The following is a 7,744-nucleotide window of genomic DNA, read 5'->3' as shown; positions in this document are numbered from 1 at the left end:
CCTCGGAGACTCTGGGATTTTGGAAATGGCTTAGATGTTGAGTATCAAACTGTATGTTACGTATGCTATATATAGTTTGATACACAGCACAATAAGCCGTTTTATCAATAGGACAACGCTTTAGAGTCTCTGAAGTTCTGAAACTTGTTACGTTCCATTCTTACAGGTTGTTGACTCTTTCACCAGTGTTTGGGTTGAAAATATTTTGAATACAGTTACATCATCATGCACTTTAATGTTCTCTATTGCAATTTATAATTTTCCCCAGTGGTTAAACTTGGAGCAACTGCTTGCTGCAAATGTTAACATGGGTAAGCTCATCATTGAGGTGCAGCTTTTAGGACATTGACAGATTTACTAAGGCCTCAGATGTTTGGTCAGAGCAAAGGGCCAGTGAGAAGAGAGCCAAAGGGACTAATTGTAAAGAGCATTCTGTCACAAGCAGCACTGATGTCAGATGCCTTGCTGAGGAGCCATGATGTAGGATTAAGTCTGCTGTGTAGCTGAAGTTGAAATAGATTCAGCATAGTTGTCTGCAAAGGTGGCAAATCCATTCTGGACTTAAATATTTGTGCAAAGCAAACTTAACCTTGTGTTATACAAATGCAATAAAATGTTATTAGTACATGATAATACAAACTTTTATAGAGTTTGTATGTAAGTTTTCATTTTAATCAATGTATTCAGTTTGAATTAGTTATATATAAACACGAGCAGAGAAAAGGAAGGAGAATTTTTAAAGATACCTTTATATTCTTTTCCCTACATCGCTCAGGGTGACTTTGCCTCTGTGGATTCCCATTCATTTCCTATGGCGGAACACCACAGATGTAACAAAGTTGGTTAAAACACTCAAAATTCAATGAAAGAGGTGCTCATCGCTTTTAGATGTTCAAGTGCATAGTGTGGAGGATGTCATAAGGCCTCGAGGCAATCGGATGTAACCCCCCCCCCAATATTTATGACTGTTTCATTTGTAAATTGGTCAGATTTGACCCGAATACAACGGGAAGGTAAGAGGGAGAATAAGCAGATGAATGCATTTTCCTTTTCATAGAATGATACAAATAACCATAATAACTATATAACATATAATCATTAATTGCAGTTAAAAAAGAGTGTGTTTATCCAACACACACAGCCTTCTTCAGTTCTTAGGTTTTACATATGACAACAAAAAAGAATCAATTGAGTTTCTGCAAGCTATAAAATTAGTTCAGAACATTATATAACATATTATTACACCATGCTACTGTTTATTTCACAAAAACTGAATATAAATATGAAAGCAGTGCATGAAAAACGTCATGACTCCACAGCTTGTAGAACTACCTCATAGCACCAGGAGTAACTTCAACTAATTGTTTTCTTTTTCAAATAATTTACAGTGAAAAGCGTGATGAGTGCCCCCAAGTGTCCTTTTCTTGAGACATTTTTTTATTTATTTGTGTGTGCATGTGGAGTCCTGCCTGTGCCCCTCAACAATAACATTTAACTATTAATCACAATTTTGCTAAATAAAAGGATGTGCTTGCATCAGTCACATGATGACCATTAACCAATGCTCACCCTTGACATTAGAGCGCGCTGGCTAGTTAATTAATGATGTGACTGATGTTTTCTGAGGTGTTAGGAGACACACTGTCTGCTCAAATCCAGCTAAATACAGTCAAATTGATTGGGTGGCATTTTATTTCATAACATAGATGGACAGTCACCTTAATATACAGCCAAAGCAACCCAGCAGTTTATTAAAGCAAAGAAGGTCAATATTCTTAAATGGGCAGTCAGTTATTTGATCTTAACCCAATTGAGCATGCATTTCACTTGTTGAAGACTAAACTTTGAACAGAAAAGCCCACTATGTCTAAATAAATAAATAGATCTGGGTAAATTCCTAGATGATTAAACATGCAACTATTATGCTGGTAATAACTGACTAATGACTAAAGAAAATCAACAGCCTATTTATGCAAGATAATTCATAATTTTATTGGGTAGGGGGGGGGGGGGGGGGGTTCATTGTAATTATTGTTATTTAACTCTGTCATGCATGAATTATGACAACCTCATTTTTTCTTAAGTATTTTTATTCATCTTTTCATGCCTAAAGATGAATAAAAATACTTGATTGAGGTTGTCATAATTCATACATGAAAGGTTTAGAAATGAAAATGTTATTTTTATTTATTACTTTTGAGCCCCTGAAATGAAGAGATTGAGTTAAAAAAATAGTTTCTCACATTTCGGGGAGGGGGGGTCGAAAACACATATCTTGTGTTTTCGATCTTGTGTGTTGCTCAGTAGCATTCAATATTTATTATTTACGGTTATTTATGCTTATCTTGGTTATTGCTGTGGTTTCCCTACTGTGTTGTTCTGTTCTTGCTTGTTTTCTTTTTTCCCAGCAGGTGATCTAGCAGATTTTTTGTGTCTTTTCTCACTGTCCCGCTTCCCCTCTGTTTTTCTTTCCCTCTCCTTTTCTTCAGCTTCTATTGTCTGTCTTTCCCTTTTCTATCCCCTGGTCATGTCTGTTCCGTTTGTAATAACTTAAAAGATAAAAATAAACAAACAAACAAACCAAATAATAAAGATCAATCAAGTGGGCCAGTCTGGCAAAGCCATAATGATAAAGTGTTTGTGAGTTTGTGATAAAGTCATACAATCTATTGTAAAATATTTTTTCCAGTATCTTAGACAACTGCGGTGGTAAAGAGATGGGCCAACAGTTTGTGAGAAGACGTTTATCTTCAGGTTTATATATTGGAAATAACCTTTGCAATTTTCATCTTATCAGATAATAAACCATTCTGTAGTGACTGATTACAAATGTAGGTACATTTGTAATCACTGCCCCGGGGCAGTGGCCACCCTACCCATTAGCTCACAGCAACAAGGTCCCAGTTTTGAATCATCTGGCCTGCTGGGGCCTTCTTATGTGGGGTTTGTGGTAGCTAATATTGTTTCTTTGTGTGTCACTGCGCCCTTTTTATCTCCCTCGTGAGTTTCCACAACTTTTTATAACCGTAGTTTACATTCACCCGAAGGCTCACCCCGCCTCCACTTGCAGCATCATTTCAGACGTAGTGCAGAAGCTGCAGGCGCTTTCTCCTGATGCACCAAACTTTATAATGGGGGACTTTAACCATGTCTCCCTTAAATCAACTTTGGGCAATCTGTATCAATATGTATCCTGTCCTACCAGACGGGATAAAATGTTGGACCTTTGTTACGGATCGGTGAAGAATGCTTATAAATCCCTCCCGCTTCCTCCTCTGGGATCTTCTGACCATAACTGTGTGCATCTTCTGCCCATCTATAAAACTGTCTTAAAACGAGAGAAGACAAAGACTAAGGATGTTGACATATGGTCAGAAGAATCTGTGCTTACCTTGCAGGAATGTTTTAAGTGTACAGATTGGGAAGTTTTTATTCAGTCTTGTGGAGATGATCTCGACGCTTTGGTGGATGTTACTAGCTCTTATGCAGTATTTTGTAAAGACATGATTATACCCCGTAAGCGCGTTAAAATTTACGCTAACAATAAGCCATGGGTCACTAAAAGTGTCAAATCCTGTTTAAGGAAAAAGAGACAGGCCTTTAAAGAGGGGGCTGTTACCGATTTTCAGACAGCCACCAAGGAAATGAAAATCGAGATCTTGAAAGCAAAACAGAGCTACAAAAACCTTCTTGAAAGCAAATTTGCTGCAAAAAATTTGGGGTCTGCCTGGACTTGTATGAAAACCATAGCAGGGTTTCAAAATCCCCAGAGCAGCAGTCAGGTCATTTTAGATGGTTTTAATTCAGACAGAGATTTTGCAAATGCTTTAAACATGTTTTATGCTCGTTTTAGTTCTTCTGATTTTAGCGAGGATATTTTGGAACTGAAACAGAAACTGAGAGATACTCAGCACTTTATCATTGAACTCAGCGATGTTAAAAAGGCCTTTCATACAGTCAATGTGAATAAGAGCCAGGGTCCTGATAATATTAGTGGCCGCCTAATTAAATCTTGTGCTGATGAACTCAGTCCTATATTTCAGGTTATTTTTAACAAATCCTTGCAAACACAACATGTGCCCTCTCTTTGGAAAGAAGCAGTCGTGGTTCCTGTCCCTAAATCTAGTCGTCCAAAAATTCTAAACGACTTCAGGCCTGTTGCCCTCACTTCAGTTGTCATGAAAGTCTTTGAAAAAATCATCAGAAATGTGATTATGAAAGAGACTGAAGGTCAGCTGGATCCAATGCAGTTTGCATACAGGCCCAACAGAGGAGTGGAGGACGCACTTTTGACCTTACTAAATCTAATTCTTAAACATGTAGAGAGTAAAGGGACTTTTGCAAGACTTCTTTTCATTGATTTTTCTTCGGCTTTTAATACAATACAGCCCCATATTTTAATTAAAAGACTTTTAGAACAGTTTGAAATCAGGAAAAACCTGGTGGGCTGGATTTTAGATTTTCTAACTGACAGGTCACAAAGAGTGAGAATAAATGGGGTTCTGTCTGACCCAGTGTTCTCCTCCACAGGTTCTCCTCAAGGGTGCGTCCTATCGCCCTTATTATTCACTCTCTATACAAATATGTGTCAGGGCAGACATGAAAACAGGGTCATTATTAAATATGCAGATGACTCTGTTATTGTCAGCTTACTGAAAGAGGGTGAAACTAACCACGGTCCAGTCATTGATGACTTTGTTCAGTGGTGTGAGGAGTCTTATCTCCAGCTGAACATATCTAAAACAAAAGACATGGTTGTTGATTTTAGGAAACAACAAAATGGGCAAGCAGTCACTTTAATTAAAGGTCAGAAAATAGAGCAAGTACAATCATATAAATATCTTGGGACCATAATAAATGAAAAACTGAACTTTGATCAAAATTGCAAATCAGTTTGTAAAAAGGGTCACCAGCACCTTTATTGCCTTAGGAAACTTGTTCATTTCCACATTGACCAAAAAATTTTAACTTTGTTTTATCATTCTTTTATTGAGTCTGTTTTATCCTTTTGTTTGGTGGCATGGTTTGGTCAGACCTCTGTCACAGAGAAAAACTCTCTAAATCAGATAGTGAGATGGTCCAGTCGTCTGATAGGTGAGCCACAGTCTTGTTTAGCCTCCCTGTACTCTAAGCAGGTACAGAGGATGGCTTTATCAATCCTTAATAATGGTTCCCATCCTCTAAGGGGTGAATTTCAGCTTCTTCCCTCAGGACGGAGGTTTCTATTTCCGAGATGCAGGACAAAGCGTTATAAAAATAGCTTTGTCCCCGTTGCTGTCACTGAATTAAATAAGAACTGTTTTTGATTCGAAATATTAAAGTATGTGTCACAGTGAGTTTTATATATTTACTAGGTATGTGTGTTTTTAAAGGGATGTCAAATGCTGTCATTTTTCTGTAAAGCAAATTTACCTTGCCTTTAGGTATAAATAAAGTTACCTTACCTTACCTTACCTTACCTTCTTTTTGTGCTGCAGTGTCTAATCTATTTGTTTTAGTTCCTGTTGAATATATTATGTTTTATGTTCTTTTTATAAATTTCCCGAATGTCCTTTCTATCCCTGCTGCTTAACTTATGAATGGAGGGCACTTGTACCACCAGTAATAAAAGTCAGTAAGACCTGTGGTGGACTAGTAGTCAGTTACTCAGGAGGAACAATAAAAACCTGTTTCCTAAAGTGCTAAAACTATGAATCCTTTCCCAGTCACTCATAATGGTTTTCAAAATATTCATTCACGTGTTTACCAAGGTGTGTATTCTGTAAATCTGAACTTGCTTACTTTGATTGATGTGATATAGATAAACAAAATAAATCAAGTCACAGACTCACAGTCACTGTGAGTGAATGTAGAAAAATTAAATAGGACTATGTTTGATTTCAGGCTATGTGATGACATTTCCACTACAACCAGTGCCCCTTTTCTATATTCATATCACCTGTTATTGTAGGTGTGAGACTTCTTATAGAGACACCGTTTTGTATATATAAAATTCTGAGTGTTCAAACACCCAAGAAGTCTAAAGTTTCACGTGAGTATATTGATTGCATCAGTTAGAATTAACTGACTAATAGCTTGTTTCAGTTTTAATGAATTGCCATGAAGTGTAAAAACCCTTACTGAGCAAAAAGTTTATCCTAATCATCCAAGTTTAAAGTAAAAGTGTGTTGTAGGCTTTTTGCCAGGAGAGGGCAGTCTTTCAACATACTGACTGCATTCTGACTCCTCTGTACTCCTCAGCTTACAGCCATTTCTAATAATACCTTTACTGCTGATGACTGAACAAACAGCACAGGTCAGCCAATCATTTGTTTACTTGATTAAAAATGCAAAAACACAACTGGGAAAATGACCCAGACCTGTGCTTGTGTTTTTTATGTTCTTGTGCTGTGTACTGGTGCATTAGCACAGTGTATTAGTGAAACAGTTGTTATGTACTATATCAGTAAATGTGTAATACTGTAACCTTTCAGCAAGATCGCTGTCAGGGAAAGAATTGGAGTCTAAAAGTGGGGAATATGAAGATGTCTGAAGAAAGAAAATGAGATGCACAACTTCAGTCTGTCATGGCCTGTGGCTGCAGGGTGCGTGTTGTAGAGAATGAAGACCCAAATGCTGACAAGCAGAGGTTAACTTAACAAAAAGTGAGACATTTTGTTTATGTTAGCTGATTACAAACATAAACCAGACAAGAAAGCCAACACTTGGAAATACCTTGACAACATGGAGAAGGATTAACAAACTATCCAACAAAGGGCTGAGAAAGACAGAGACAATGTGCACACTGAAGAGTGACGAGGGAAGTGGAAACACATGGGAAAACAGCAAGAATGCATTAGAAATAACAAGACAAGGGAAGCAAAACTGAACACACTGAACACAGAACAAGTGAATGTCAAAATAAAACAGAAGTACGCAAACACGCAAACACTGACAGGAACACACAAGGGGAGAAACAAGGAAACATATAAGGGAGACGAAACACATACGTGACTAAGAGACTGAGTCCAAGGGAAGCGAGGAAAACAAACATGAGATGTAGAGGGAATAAACAGAGACGTGACTGGGGAAACATATACACAGAGGACATGACAGACTCTTACAGGAGACACAGCGATGACACAAAGACAAGAAAAAGAAATACAAAAAAACTCACAGACACAAAAGAACTAAACTCCAGGCTAAACTATATAAACGTGAACTTAGAACATCTGCATAATGCAACGGAAAGAATCATGTATACAAAATAAACTAAAAATGCTGAGTCAAAGACCAGTCGTGATTGAGCCAAACCTTGTTGTGATTTGACACTATATAAATAATACTGAATTGAATTTAAAGTGCTACTGCTCCTCCCTGTTGACCACTTGAAGGTACATAATTTCATTTTTGCCTCCATTTTACCTTGTGTCATAACAGAGAAACAGATATGACGTGTAAAATTGATCAATTTGTTCAGTTTTTCTAATCTGCATTTTTTTTTAATTTTTAAACATGTTATTGATCAAAGTCTGGAGCTTTGTATTATTTAAATACTGTACATTATATAGGTAATTATTATTACCTATATATCTATATATATTATTTAATGTGATAAGAATAGTGCTGTTAAAATTAACGTGTTAACATAGATGGATCGGGGTGGATCGTCTGGCTGAGTGGTGCGACAGAAACAACCTGCTGCTTAACACCGAGAAGACCAAGGAGCTCATCGTGGACTACAGGAGGAATGCTGACCCACATC

The sequence above is a fragment of the Diplotaxodon limnothrissa genome, linkage group LG20 (genome assembly GCF_057381915.1).
Source record: "Diplotaxodon limnothrissa isolate DT_005_m linkage group LG20, D_limnothrissa_male_GT1.1, whole genome shotgun sequence".
Taxonomy (NCBI): domain Eukaryota; kingdom Metazoa; phylum Chordata; class Actinopteri; order Cichliformes; family Cichlidae; genus Diplotaxodon; species Diplotaxodon limnothrissa.
This window is presented reverse-complemented; position numbering follows the sequence as displayed.